The following is a 12,109-nucleotide window of genomic DNA, read 5'->3' as shown; positions in this document are numbered from 1 at the left end:
GCAGGTTTTTCTTGTCTTCTCTGGGGGAACAATAACCCTCTCCAGTGATAAGATATTTATTACTGCTCCTTTTGTGAGGTCTAGTCAAGCCTTCTTACTCATTCTTAAAGGTATTCCTTTCCAAATAATATTAGAGCTATAAATTATTGGGTATTAATCCAGGATAATTTAGTAGCTTTAAAAAGGATGGGAAAACACCGTTATGGAGAAGGAAAGTGGTTAACTCCAAGTGTGACAGATAAAACCACAACTCAAAATCAATGAGGCATTGTTATGGCCTTTGTTAAAAAAATAAAATATGAGGCATTTCGAATAGATTTTGGCATATGCTTTTGTGGCTTTTGGACATGAGTTTAGATTTAGTTAATGTATCAGTGATGAGTCTGTGAAAGAACATAATATAGAACGACCATCAAACGCGGTAGTTGCGTCTGGAGCCCTTCCTATTCTGGTCTTCATTATCAGTGATTTTCAGTTTTGGAAAAAAATTTTTTGGAAGGTAAGTAGTTCTTTTTTTTTTTTTTTGCATAAACTTCTTCCACTTTTTACTTTTAAATAAATCCACTGGCTATCATCTAATTCTGCTCATTGAATAAAAGGCACTGGCATCTTTCCCAACACTGATCAGGTTGTGGCTTCTTCCTCTTTTTTCTTTTGGTATTTTTTTTACTGTGTCATTCCAGTTTTTTGGGTGAGGATTTAACACAACGCAACACAGTTTCTGGGACCCTGGGAATCAGAGCCACTTGAGGAGGGTTGCAGTTTGTGGTGTGACCCCTGTGGGTCAAGGGTAGAGGCGTGTTTGATTCAGAATAATAGCACTGGCCTGGAAATCCCATGGATTTGCCTGTGCTCCCCCAAATCTATCCCATCTGCTTCCTAAGGGCCAGATTTGGTCAGTGGAGGGCTGTATTTGGAGTGGTTTGTAAAAGGAGCTTCTGCCCTTCCCTGAGACTTAGGTGGTTTGAGCAAGTTTCTTTCCAGGGTCACACCAAAGGGTTCAGGCTCGGAAGCGCAGTGACTGTCTCTGTGTGCAGGTGACGGCATGTGACCAGGACCAGCCCTCCACTCCCCTGCCCTGCTTGATCCCCTTCTCCCACCGTACACCGTGTGGACTCACAGACTTACCTCGTAGGTGATAATTCACTGCTGTTGTGTGTTTGGGGAGGAGGGTGCTCACATGGTCCCCGACTGGGCCATGGAGGGAGGCCCCTGCGGCGGTCCTCCCCACTCGCTCTGTTCTTTAAGTACTACCGTTTCTAGACTCTGAGGGTGTCCTGCACTCATATTTACCTTCCCTGCTCTGGCCCCGTTTCTCGGTGGAAGGCAGTTCCGCGGAGAGAACGGATGGTGTAAACACAAGGTCTGGCCTTCGGCGTCCTCATCCGTGGGGGCCGCTGTAACAGCACACCCCGGACCGGCTGGCGTGCAAACAGCAGACATTTATTTCTCACAGTTCTGCGGGCTGGGAAGCTGGGATCAAGGTCCGGCAGATTCGGGGTCTGGTGAGGGCCGGCTTCCTGCTTCGTCTTCTGTATCCTGACATGGCCCAAGGGGCAGGGGAACTCCCTGGGGCCTCCCGAGTGGGCAGGAATCCCAAGCTTTGGCCTCCACCCTCACGACCTCGTCACCTCCCTAAGGCCCCACCTCCAAATCCCTCACATTGGGGTTAGGGTTTCGCCATGTGGACTTCGGGGACACAAACATTCACTCAGGAACAGTGCCCTCATGGCGCTGAGAGCCTCGCTGCCGCCCGCTCCGCACTCTCAGAGCCCGGCGCTGGGCGTGTGTGTGGACGCCAGAGCGGTTTCAGTGTTAGATAGTAAGTTTGCTCGATAAAGCAGCCCAGTAAGTGAGATGACATATGTGTATTGCTTTTTTTTTTTTTTTAAACATATGGGTATTGATGAATAACTTAGCTGTACATTTTCTCTATGCTTTTTTTTTTTTTTTACTATAAAAAGTAATCCTTTCCAATATGTAAGTATTCAGAGTTCATGTTATTTGAGAGCATTTAGAAACGGCTTATATTATTTTATATTATTTAGAAATATGAAGTCTCTGTAATCCTCCTAATGGAAAATAAATTTTACATAAGGGAAAAAAAAGATATAAGGGAAGACAATTAGGTTATGAAAAGCTTAAAAAAAGAAAATTAAAGATTTTTGCCACATTTTTTGGCAGTGAACCCAGCTATAGAGCATAGAAATTATCAGATTAAAAAATGGATATTAGTGAAGTGTATAAACCTGGCAATTCACAGACCCATACCCCTGGGACTAATAATACATTATATGTTAATAAAAAAATGTTTAAAGTGGATATCAGCAATACAGAGCATACATCTATGGAGCTGGGTCTTTAAGAAACCTCCATTCTCTTGGATCCAGAGTGAGTCTTTCTTAAGACACTTTAAGTGATACAGCTTCTAGGGAGTTAGAGAATAGAATATCTTCAGGAAGCAATTTAAGGACATTTCCAGAATTTATCTCTTGTCATATTTGATCTGGTCTTTTATATTTTCACTACATTAAAAGTTCATGTAAACATCTCATTCTAGTACTGCCCATGTATGTCTGTGAGCTATATTTCTAGTGAACAGAACCAAGAATCTTGGTAAATGTGCTGATCATTTCATTTCACTTCATTTTTAGGAGAAGGTGTTTCACTGTTTACTTATGAAATGGTACCTAAACCTGAAACCCATTGTGAAGAAGGTTTAACTTTTAAAATGTTTTGGGTTTTTTTGCTAATAAAACAAGTATGTTTGTTTAATTTGACCTACCCTTGATAATACTAAAACAAAACCAATCAGACTGTTTCCTAAATAGTTATATTTTCTTCCACCACTGACTGCTTTAGAATTTCCAAAAGGTGCTTTCGCTGAAATTAACACGCAGTATTTTATATCTGTGATTTGTTTCTCACTGTTTGGTTGATTAGTTCACAGGATTGCCTTTCAGTGTTTTCTTTGATTCCTCTTTGGTGCTGTGTAACTGTATTTGAACAAGTGCTTTTCCTTTTTAAAGAACAGAGCCCTACAGTTGTTTTTTCTCTCTCTGTAATAGGCGTTCTATAGTTGATATCCTTGAATGTGCGAGTAGACGTGAGTAGTGGAAGAGTAGTAAAGTTTAATTTTATATTAATATATTGCAAATCATAAGGTAAAGATTTCAACTTCTCTGCAGTCTATCCATATAATTTTATCATACTTCTTAAAAAATTCTGAGATCTTCATACTTATCACTAGAATGTTAAGATACATGCTTTACGCTCATGTTTCTTCTCATGTCTGATGAATGCAATTAAACCCGTGACCTCCCCCATCTCTCATCCAGGCTGTATTTTTTTGCAATAGCTTATTATTATATCTTTTGACCTTATGTCCTGTTCTTTCATAATTCTTCCCAAAATATATCTTCTTTGCTGTTTTAAGGAAGCTTTTGTAAAATTGATCTTGCAACTGACATCTTGTTGAATCCATACAGACTACTCTCAGATTCTCCATGGAGCCACTGATGTCATGAATATTTCTTTGTGTTGTTCGTTCATCCTGTCTAGGACATCTGTCCTACCCTATGTGTCAAACTCTCTTTCTTTCTCAAAGTCTAGGCTTGGTCACATTTTTCTTTAGATTTTCCCCCTCTAGAACAGGATCCTTTTTTTTTTTTTTGTATCACTATCATCTGGTTTTGTGCTTGATACGTTATTGTGGCTCATTTAGTATTTAAAGATCAAGTGAGTATTCAGTATCTTGTATCATTCTTTCTTAGGAATTGGATGATTCTGCTTCGATTGATTATCGGATGACTGCTCATCTTTTCATCACTTTTTATTCAAAACTCACCAAAGAGGATAAACTTCTGTAGATCTAATGAGATTATTGCTTCTTGAGTAACCAAAACTCTGTTCCCAGGAGTTAAAAAAAAAAACATGTGGAAGATGTGAAGGACAATGCGTACTAGGCAGTTAGGAGATGGTTTTATTCAGAGCACTGTAATGCAGAGATCTCTCCTCGATGAGGAGTGCTCAGAGCAAAGGCGAAAGCTGGTCAGGTAAGCAGGAGTGTCACTAGGGAGTCTTTGGGAACTAAGAAGAAGGACGAAGACAGCCTTATCCGAGTCATGAAGGAAAATGGTGGTGATGAGTCTTTTCTTGGATTTTGGGGAAGCAGAGTGGTCCTTGGAGTTAACTTTTTCTTTCAACACAATAGGAGGACCAGCCCTGTTTTCCAGGAGATCAGAGCTTGACATTCGTGTTGTCAGTGTTACCATTTTTCTTTTTTTTTTTTAATTTTTTAATTTTATTATTTTTTTAAAAATTTCTTTTCAGTGTAACAGTATTCATTGTTTTTGTACCACACCCAGTGCTCCATGTAATACGTGCCTTCCTCAATACCCACCACCTGGTTCCCCCAACCTCCTGCCCCCCACCCCTTCAAAACCCTCAGGTTGTTTTTCAGTGTCCATAGTCTCTCATGGTTCACCTCCCCTTCCAATTTCCCTCAACTCCCTTCTCCTCTCCATCTCCCCATGTCCTCCATGCTATTTGTTATACTCCACAAGTAAGTGAAACCATATGATAATTGACTCTCTCTGCTTGACTTATTTCACTCAGCATAATCTCTTCCAGTCCCGTCCATGTTGCTACAAAAGTTGGGTATTCGTCCTTTCTGATGGAGGCATAATACTCCATAGTGTATATGGACCACATCTTCCTTATCCATTCATCCATTGAAGGGCATCTTGGTTCTTTCCACAGTTTGGCAACTGTGGCCATTGCTGCTGTAAACATTGGGGTACAGATGGCCCTTCTTTTCACGACATCTGTATCTTTGGGGTAAATACCCAGGAGTGCAATTACAGGGTCATAGGGAAGTTCTATTTTTAATTTCTTGAGGAATCTCCACACTGTTCTCCAAAGAGGCTGCACCAACTTGCATTCCCACCAGCAGTGTAAGAGGGTTCCCCTTTCTCCACATCCTCTCCAACACACGTTGTTTCCTGTCCTGCTAATTTTGGCCATTAGTGTTACCATCTTTCAAAATGGATGTCATTCTTCCCTGAATAACTGAAAGGTAGTCATAACCTTGGAGGCAAAATTGAGTCTAAGAATGACTTGAGGACTCTTATTGGTACTGGTTCTGTCTGTTGAGAGGTGATGGCAAAGGTCAGTTTTAGCATCCTGGAGATTAGGCATCTTAAACTGACAATCCCTAAAATGCAAAGAACTGGCAGAACTTTATACAGAAGGTTACAGTCTAGTCTAGAGTCAGGAGCTGAGCCCTGAGGGGACCTGACCATGGGTCCTAGAGTTGGTTTCCCAGCATGGCTTACTGTCTCCAGGGTCTCGAACCAGGTGTGGTTACCTGTCCCAAAAGGCATGTGTAACCTGAGAGTTGTGCCACACTTTTACACGGCCTGTCCAGAGAGGATCCTGCTCACTGTGGTCACATGGGCTTCAGTGCTCTGGGTTTCTTCAAACCTGGACAGAAGGGTCAGTTTTAAGTTCACTAGAGCCCAGACACGATCAGGGCAGTCAGGTGCTAGTACTTGGTGATGCCAAATCAGGTTGGAAACAATTTGGAACGTGAGTTCGAGAGGTTGTAGCCAGGTAGTGCAGGAAGCCACGTGAATTGGAAATATGGTAAGAATTGATAATTTGGGCATGGTAACAGGAATGGGGCCACTATGCAGGTAGGGATGGAAATTGGTTTTTCTGTAGGGGAGAAGGAAGTCAAGTGAATCTTTACCAGAGAAAATGGAGTTTTCACATCTGTCAGTTCCCTGCAGGGTACAAAGAGGTGCAAAATAACTCAGACAGTGAACATAGCTAGGATCTGATATCCTGGAATGGTGTAGTGTAAACAATGCATAGTTTCCCACAGAGACACAATTTTTTTTTCCCATAGTCCCTCCTCTAATAATCAAAGAGAGATTATTTATGATCACAAAATAAGACTGGTCTCATTATATTTATTTACATAGGTGTAGCAAGAATAGTTCGCAGGAAGTTTTCATAAGGAATCTTAGATTGTGCATTTAAAAGTCTCTTGAGACTAGGAAGCCCGAACAAGAGCTTGCTGTCAGATTTCACCTTCATTATCTACATATTTGCATAAATTCCTTCCTTCCCCAGCATATCCTCCAGCTCTGGGACCCCTACAAAGTGATCTTTCTTGCTCATCTATGAGTTGGGCACCCTGGAAGCCAGGTCCCTGGCTTGTTTTCCCAAGAGGGCTTGGGCAGGCCTTGGTGCCATGAAGTCTGCTTTCATGTCTTGAAAGGGTCTGGTTGTTGCTGATTATATGATCAAATATGATCTTGCAGCCAAGGCCGTGGTTACTTAACCAGTTTTTTTGGTTATGTCCTGGTAACAAGGAAGACAGATTCTTGTTGAACCTAGGCAAATAATTATATTGCCCTGAGAGCAAGAACACTACATAATACTGAGTTTCCAAATTCTGGGCAGGGGGTGGGGCGTGGGGGGAGAGACTCAGATACTGTTTCTAAATAGGTCCTTTGTTTTTGCAAAAGCTTTGTCTACCAAATTGTTTTAAGATACAGATGGCATAAGAAGAGCAAAGACTTCCTTATGTTCAGAAAGTAGAACATTAAAATATTCCAAATAAAAACCATAGTCCTTCCTCAGTAGTTCATTTAGGCCTATGTAACTAGTTCTCACTTTGCTCGAAGGTGGGTTAGTAGTCTCATGAGCCCAAATGCTTCTCCACTAGAATTCTGGAAATCCTGACCGAGTGCCCTGGTAGGGTCTCAGCAGTGTTTAAATGATGCCATCAGGAGACCATACCGGAACTCTCTGGCATAGCCCTTTTCCATGGACTTTGAGGAGGGTCTTTCTTTTGAAGACAAGTCAGTCTGGCCTATAGGTGATTGCAGGTGCTGGATAGGAAGCATCCAGTGAAGCAAGGACCTGGAGGTGACAAAGGTTCTAGATGGCTGTGGCCAGTGTATTACTGATAACTTTCCAAAGGGAGAGGGCTGACGAGAGTAGAATAATGCAGCTGACAAGGAATACTGTTGTACAATAAGACAAAGGCAGCCAGAAATGGTAAAGTCAACATCGACAAGCATAATGGTTAGCACTGTTTTTAAACAATCTTTTTTAAAATTAATTAATTAATTAATTAATTAATTTGACAGAGATCACAAGTAGGCAGAGAGGCAGAGAGAGAGAGGAAGGGAAGAAGGCTCCTGTTGAGCAGAGAGCCCGATGCGGGGCTTGATCCCAGGACCCTGGGATCATGGCCTGAGCCGAAGGCAGAGGCTTAACCCACTGAGCCACCTAGGTGCCCCAGCACTGTTTTCAAAGAAGAGTGGATATTACATGTAATTATAAAAATGGAAGAACAAAATCTTTATAGGAAAAAGTCTTCAGGTATAACAGAATGACCCTAAGATATAATATACCGTGGATATCCTAAACATGTAGCCAGAGTGGAGCAAGAATAAATCAAGATTGTCAAGAGATTTTAGGAGTCTGCAGTAGGACGGAAGTATCTGTGTGTTAATAACATTTTACTTGAGGATGACTAATTGTTTATCTTGAGGATACCTAATTGTTATTTTTGATTTGACAGCTCAATAGTAACATAATCACATTGACCTAATTATTTCTAACATCTCTCTTTTCATATGGTGGAAGAAAAAAATCTTTGTGATTTTCCAGGTGTCTCTGGGGAATCTCAAAGGCAGCTTTGAGGACTTGAATGTGGGAAAGGAAAATATAAAAAGGAGTCATGAAATTTTGGGCACTTGACTAAGACAGGACCATAGGTTACTTAGAAAGAATACTTATTTACTTCCTTAAGTGATAAGAAAAAATTTTACAAGTTAATGTAGAGATAGTATAACTTTAAAATGCTTTACCTTTTTGTCAAATAACTAGATTTCTTAAATACTCAAGGAAATAGTAAAGTCAACATAAACCGTAGAAGGTTATTCTGGTAAAACATAGAATCTTTGTTACCTAAACAAGTTACAGAGAAAAATGAATAAATAGATGAATGAACTTTACAGTTTAGATGAAAGCAATTAGCAGCAAACCAAGTAAATGAAACTGTCAATAGAGACCAAGTTTTGCTAAGGTTTTTGTGCATGTCATAGATTTTCAAACTCAAACTTTATAAACCAAGATGAAGTTTGTGCCACATTTTGTCTCTCTCTCTCTCTCTTTTTTTTTTTTTTTAAAGATTTTATTTGACAGACAGAGATCATAAGTAGGCAGAGAGGGAGGCAGAGAGAGAAGAGGAAGCAGGCTCCCTGCTGAGCAGAGACCCTGATATGGGGCTTGATCCCAGGATCCTGGGATCATGACCTGAGCCGAAGGCAGAGGCTTTAACCCACGGAGCCACCCAGGGGCTCACATTTTGTCTCTTTTATGATGCCCTTTCACATTCTGGAACAATCTGACCCTTTAGGACCAATCTCAGGGGTTCTGCGGGATCAGAAATAATTTCACAATATTAGAAAATAAGATATTTTTATTTATCAAGATATTTTTATTTTATTTACCACATGCAGTGGGTTTATGGTTGGTTATCTCCAAGTGGACCTATGTGGATAGTTATTAAAAACCCATACAGAAAGCTTTCTGGGGTCTCTGACAAGCTGGCAGTTGGGTTCAGAAACGAAAAATCTGCCCCTTTAGGATAGAGCTCTTCTTATTCTTGAAAAACAGAAGTATGAACACAGTTGTATTTCTTTCAAAGTATAACTACTTAGTACAAGCCACATATTAATTTTAATTTTTAACTAAAGTAACTAACTTCTGAAATTAGTTACTAAAGTTACTTACCAAAGTAACCCCGAGAAAGCAGGATGGGTACATGTGGAGTGTTTCTGTGTATTTTACTGTCCCCGTAGCACATAAACATAAGAATCAAAAGCATTTAATCTTAAAATTATGCTTGGTTTTTGGGGCACCTGGGTGGCTCAGTTGGTGAAGCATCTGACTTGGGCTCAGGTCATGATCTCGGTGTCCTGGGATCACACTGGGTCCTGGTCCCTTCTCAGCAGGGAGTCTGCCTGTCCTTCTCCCTCTCCCTCTATTCCTCCCCCCACTCATGCTCTCTCTTTTTCTCACTCTCAAATAAGTAAATAAAATAAAATAAGAAACTGTGCTTAGGTAGAATTTCTGTATTCTATCTTACTAAACAATTGATTAGTGAATATCCATTAATTAATTCAGTTTAGCATGAGACAAAGGTTTTAAGTTACGTAAATATCTTGGAAATTATCTTAAATCTGTTTTACATTGTGAACAATGTAAAACACAGTTGCCATTAAAGTAAAATTTGTCAAAAATGATTCAATTTTGTTAAATACAAATTTACATTTTTCATAATCTTAAATATTAAGTATAAATAATACTCCCTTATTCTATCAGTAAGCCTGTGTAAGATTAGGAAGAACATGTACAAGAGTGAAAATGTACTATTTTATTATACTTATATCTGATAATTCAGAAAAGAGATGGGTGTTTTTAATAAACCAAAAATATTCAACTAATCTCACTTGCTGGAGATTTACCAAAATATGTGAAAACTTGAATTTTTAAAATATTTGGGTCTCAAAAAAACCTGAGTTTCTATGAGAATAGTTGTTTTTTGTTTTTTGTTTGTTTGCTTTTTTGAATGTTGAAAATACTGGGAGGTCCCTTTCTGTAATTTCTGGGGACTTGAGGAATATTCAATTTAAAGATCCTTGTTTCTAAGCCAGTTATAATAGAACTTCTTTAAGAAGTTTTATAATCTCATTTGGTAACATCTCATGATGCTTTTTTTAGGTGTGTGAATTGCAGGCATATGTGCATAGAGACAGAGCTTGTAATTTCAATTTTAGAATTTTACTTTCTACTTGTGGCTCAAACGTAAACATGGTAGTACAAAACTCAGCCTAGATACCTACTTGGTGGCATGAAATACTTAACAGCTTTGAGCTCAGAGTAGAAAAATAAACAAAAAACGTAAAAAGGCGGATTCTTTACCATTTTCCATACAACAAAGACAAGTTCTCTATAAACCATCATGCCCTTTATAGGTCTAACTGAACGGTCAGGTCATAAAACCAAAGGAAGTTGGCATTAGAAATCGAGTAAATACTCAAGAAGAACAAAATCAAGTTCTTACCATGGTATCAGTAGCCAGGAGTCTGGAGCATAAAGTCAGGAGCTGGGCTCAGTGTTGGACCCATAGATCACCAGCCAGGAGGGCGCGCAGGGGTCGCAAAGTAGCAGGGGCGGTCCCATCCGAGCCACATGCTAAAACTGCAAAAGACAAAATGCACAAGACAATTAAAATGTTTGTATGCAGACTGTCGCTATAAGGTCTATCTTCGTCAATGAGGAATGGCTCAAGAATAAGAAGGGGCCCAGGTTTTACAGAGGCAGGTAGGCTAGGGTGTCGTTAGCTAGTCTTAAGGTAATCATGATGAGGATGGACATGGTCTTACCTGAGTCACTGAGGAAGGGTGGCCATGCATCCTGTTAAATAACAAAGTTCAGCTGCAAGGCACCCAGCAGGAAGAGGGGAGCCCCGTGAGAGTTGCATAAAATGGAAAGTTTTTATTGGGAGAAGTCTAGGGCGGAGGAGTTATTAGCACAAGAAAAGAAAGGATTGTTTCAGGCAAGATTACCTTCCCTTCATGGAAAGGGCAAGGGGTCTAATGCAGAAGGCCTCTCCTTCCTGTGGGGCATTGAGGAAGCTCTTGTGGCAGATTACCTAACTAGTCCCAGTCAGAAAACTCCTGACCCTTGGTAAAACTGCATTTCTGAGGGAGGTTGAAACTGCACTTAGGTTAGGGATTAACATGGCTCAAGTGATGTCCTTTGGGCCTGTGGTTTTAATAGTCCTATCTTGCAGCATGAGAGAGAAGGGTGATCCTTTCAATTACACTTTTCTCAGAACACAGAAGGGTCGGAACCTTTCTTAACTTGTGCTCTGTGTTCTGGGGCACAGGGCACAGGTGAAGTTCAACGTTATTGTGGAGAATCAACTTTCAGTAGAATAGGGACACATCTTATGGGATGGGTGAGCCCACGTCTCAGTTGTAAAGAGTTGTAAAGTGTTAGTTCTTCAACACTGAACTTGATTGGTTCTAATAAATGTTAGCTGGTCTTTTTGGCCTTTTCCAGTGATGGTAACGGGGCTTACTGACTCTCTTTAGGTTTGTACATTCTGGATATCACCTTCCGTACAGATTTCATGGGGAGGGGAATGGTGCGGGTTGGAGGAGCGTCAGGTTACCATCACTAAAGAGAAAAAAGTGGCCAGATTTTCTCTCTGCCTTTATTACCGTCAGTGAAATGTGACACGCAGCAAAGGTTACATAAATAAAGGACTAAGTTAAAAGAAATGGTTTGTATTCTCATGAAATTACAGACTGTGAGGGTTATAATTTACAAAACTGCTAGCATTAATATTTACTTTCAACAGAATTATTAATCGTGCAGCGCTCTGGGAGTAATTCATTATCTCCTTTCTTAGATGAGACCCATGAGATAAGGACCGGCCAAATGCCCTGTCAAGTATGGAGACAGAGACAAGTGGGCTGCAGAAAGGTCTCGTTCTGGGTCTGCCAGCAGATGATCGTGTTTCATGTGCTGCACATATTCTCTGTGCACAGTGGATTCTTACAGTTTGTGGATTTTCTAGCAGTGACCGCCTTCTACGAAGATGAACCATCCATTAACTTTCATATACAGAAATCTTATTCAAGTCCACAGAACATGCTGAATGCTAGCTACACTCAGGGCGGCTGTAAGGCCTAACTTGATTTGAGTTGTTTTTGCGTTAGTGGTTGCGTGTCTTGCCAGTTAAAAGATATGTGCCAGAATTGCATTTTTGAAAGTGTATTAGAAGCATTTTTAAACAGAGGGTAAAAGAATTGTACAGCGAGGTACTTTTTTTTTTTTTTTTAAGGGGGCAGCAATCATGGCTTTCTTACTAACCAAAAATAGCGTTATTTAGCCCATGTCTTAAGGAAGGAACCAGGAAGCTGCTTTGAAAGGAGAGCCCAGTGGGTACACACACCGATAGACCATTCCGAATGCCGAAGCACCGTTGCTTCCTCGGTGCACAACTGGCCTT

General features: G+C 40.4%; 1 protein-coding gene and 1 long non-coding RNA gene across 3 annotated transcripts in view; one reads left to right on the top strand and one right to left on the bottom strand.

Annotated features, from left to right (window-relative positions):
- MCPH1 (microcephalin 1) overlaps positions 1-12,109 on the top strand; it is a gene marked incomplete at its 5' end in the record, with an annotated part of 247,131 nt that overhangs the window by 66,820 nt on the left and 168,202 nt on the right. The gene's annotated exons all lie outside the window — the stretch shown is intronic.
- On the bottom strand, positions 5,956-10,763 carry LOC309855492. Of its 2 annotated transcripts, none has more exons than XR_014306832.1 (3): positions 10,473-10,763; positions 10,151-10,287; positions 5,956-7,037 (listed from the first exon to the last, which is right to left on the bottom strand). It is a non-coding gene; the product is annotated as an uncharacterized lncRNA (long non-coding RNA). The 2 variants fall into 2 exon arrangements; XR_014306833.1 differs by having other exon boundaries at positions 5,956-6,933.

Source organism: Mustela nivalis (genome assembly GCF_964662115.1).
Source record: "Mustela nivalis genome assembly, chromosome: 20".
In the NCBI taxonomy this organism is placed as follows: Eukaryota; Metazoa; Chordata; class Mammalia; order Carnivora; family Mustelidae; genus Mustela; species Mustela nivalis.
Note: the sequence above shows the minus strand (reverse complement) of the source record. Positions and strands in the feature narration are given on the sequence as shown.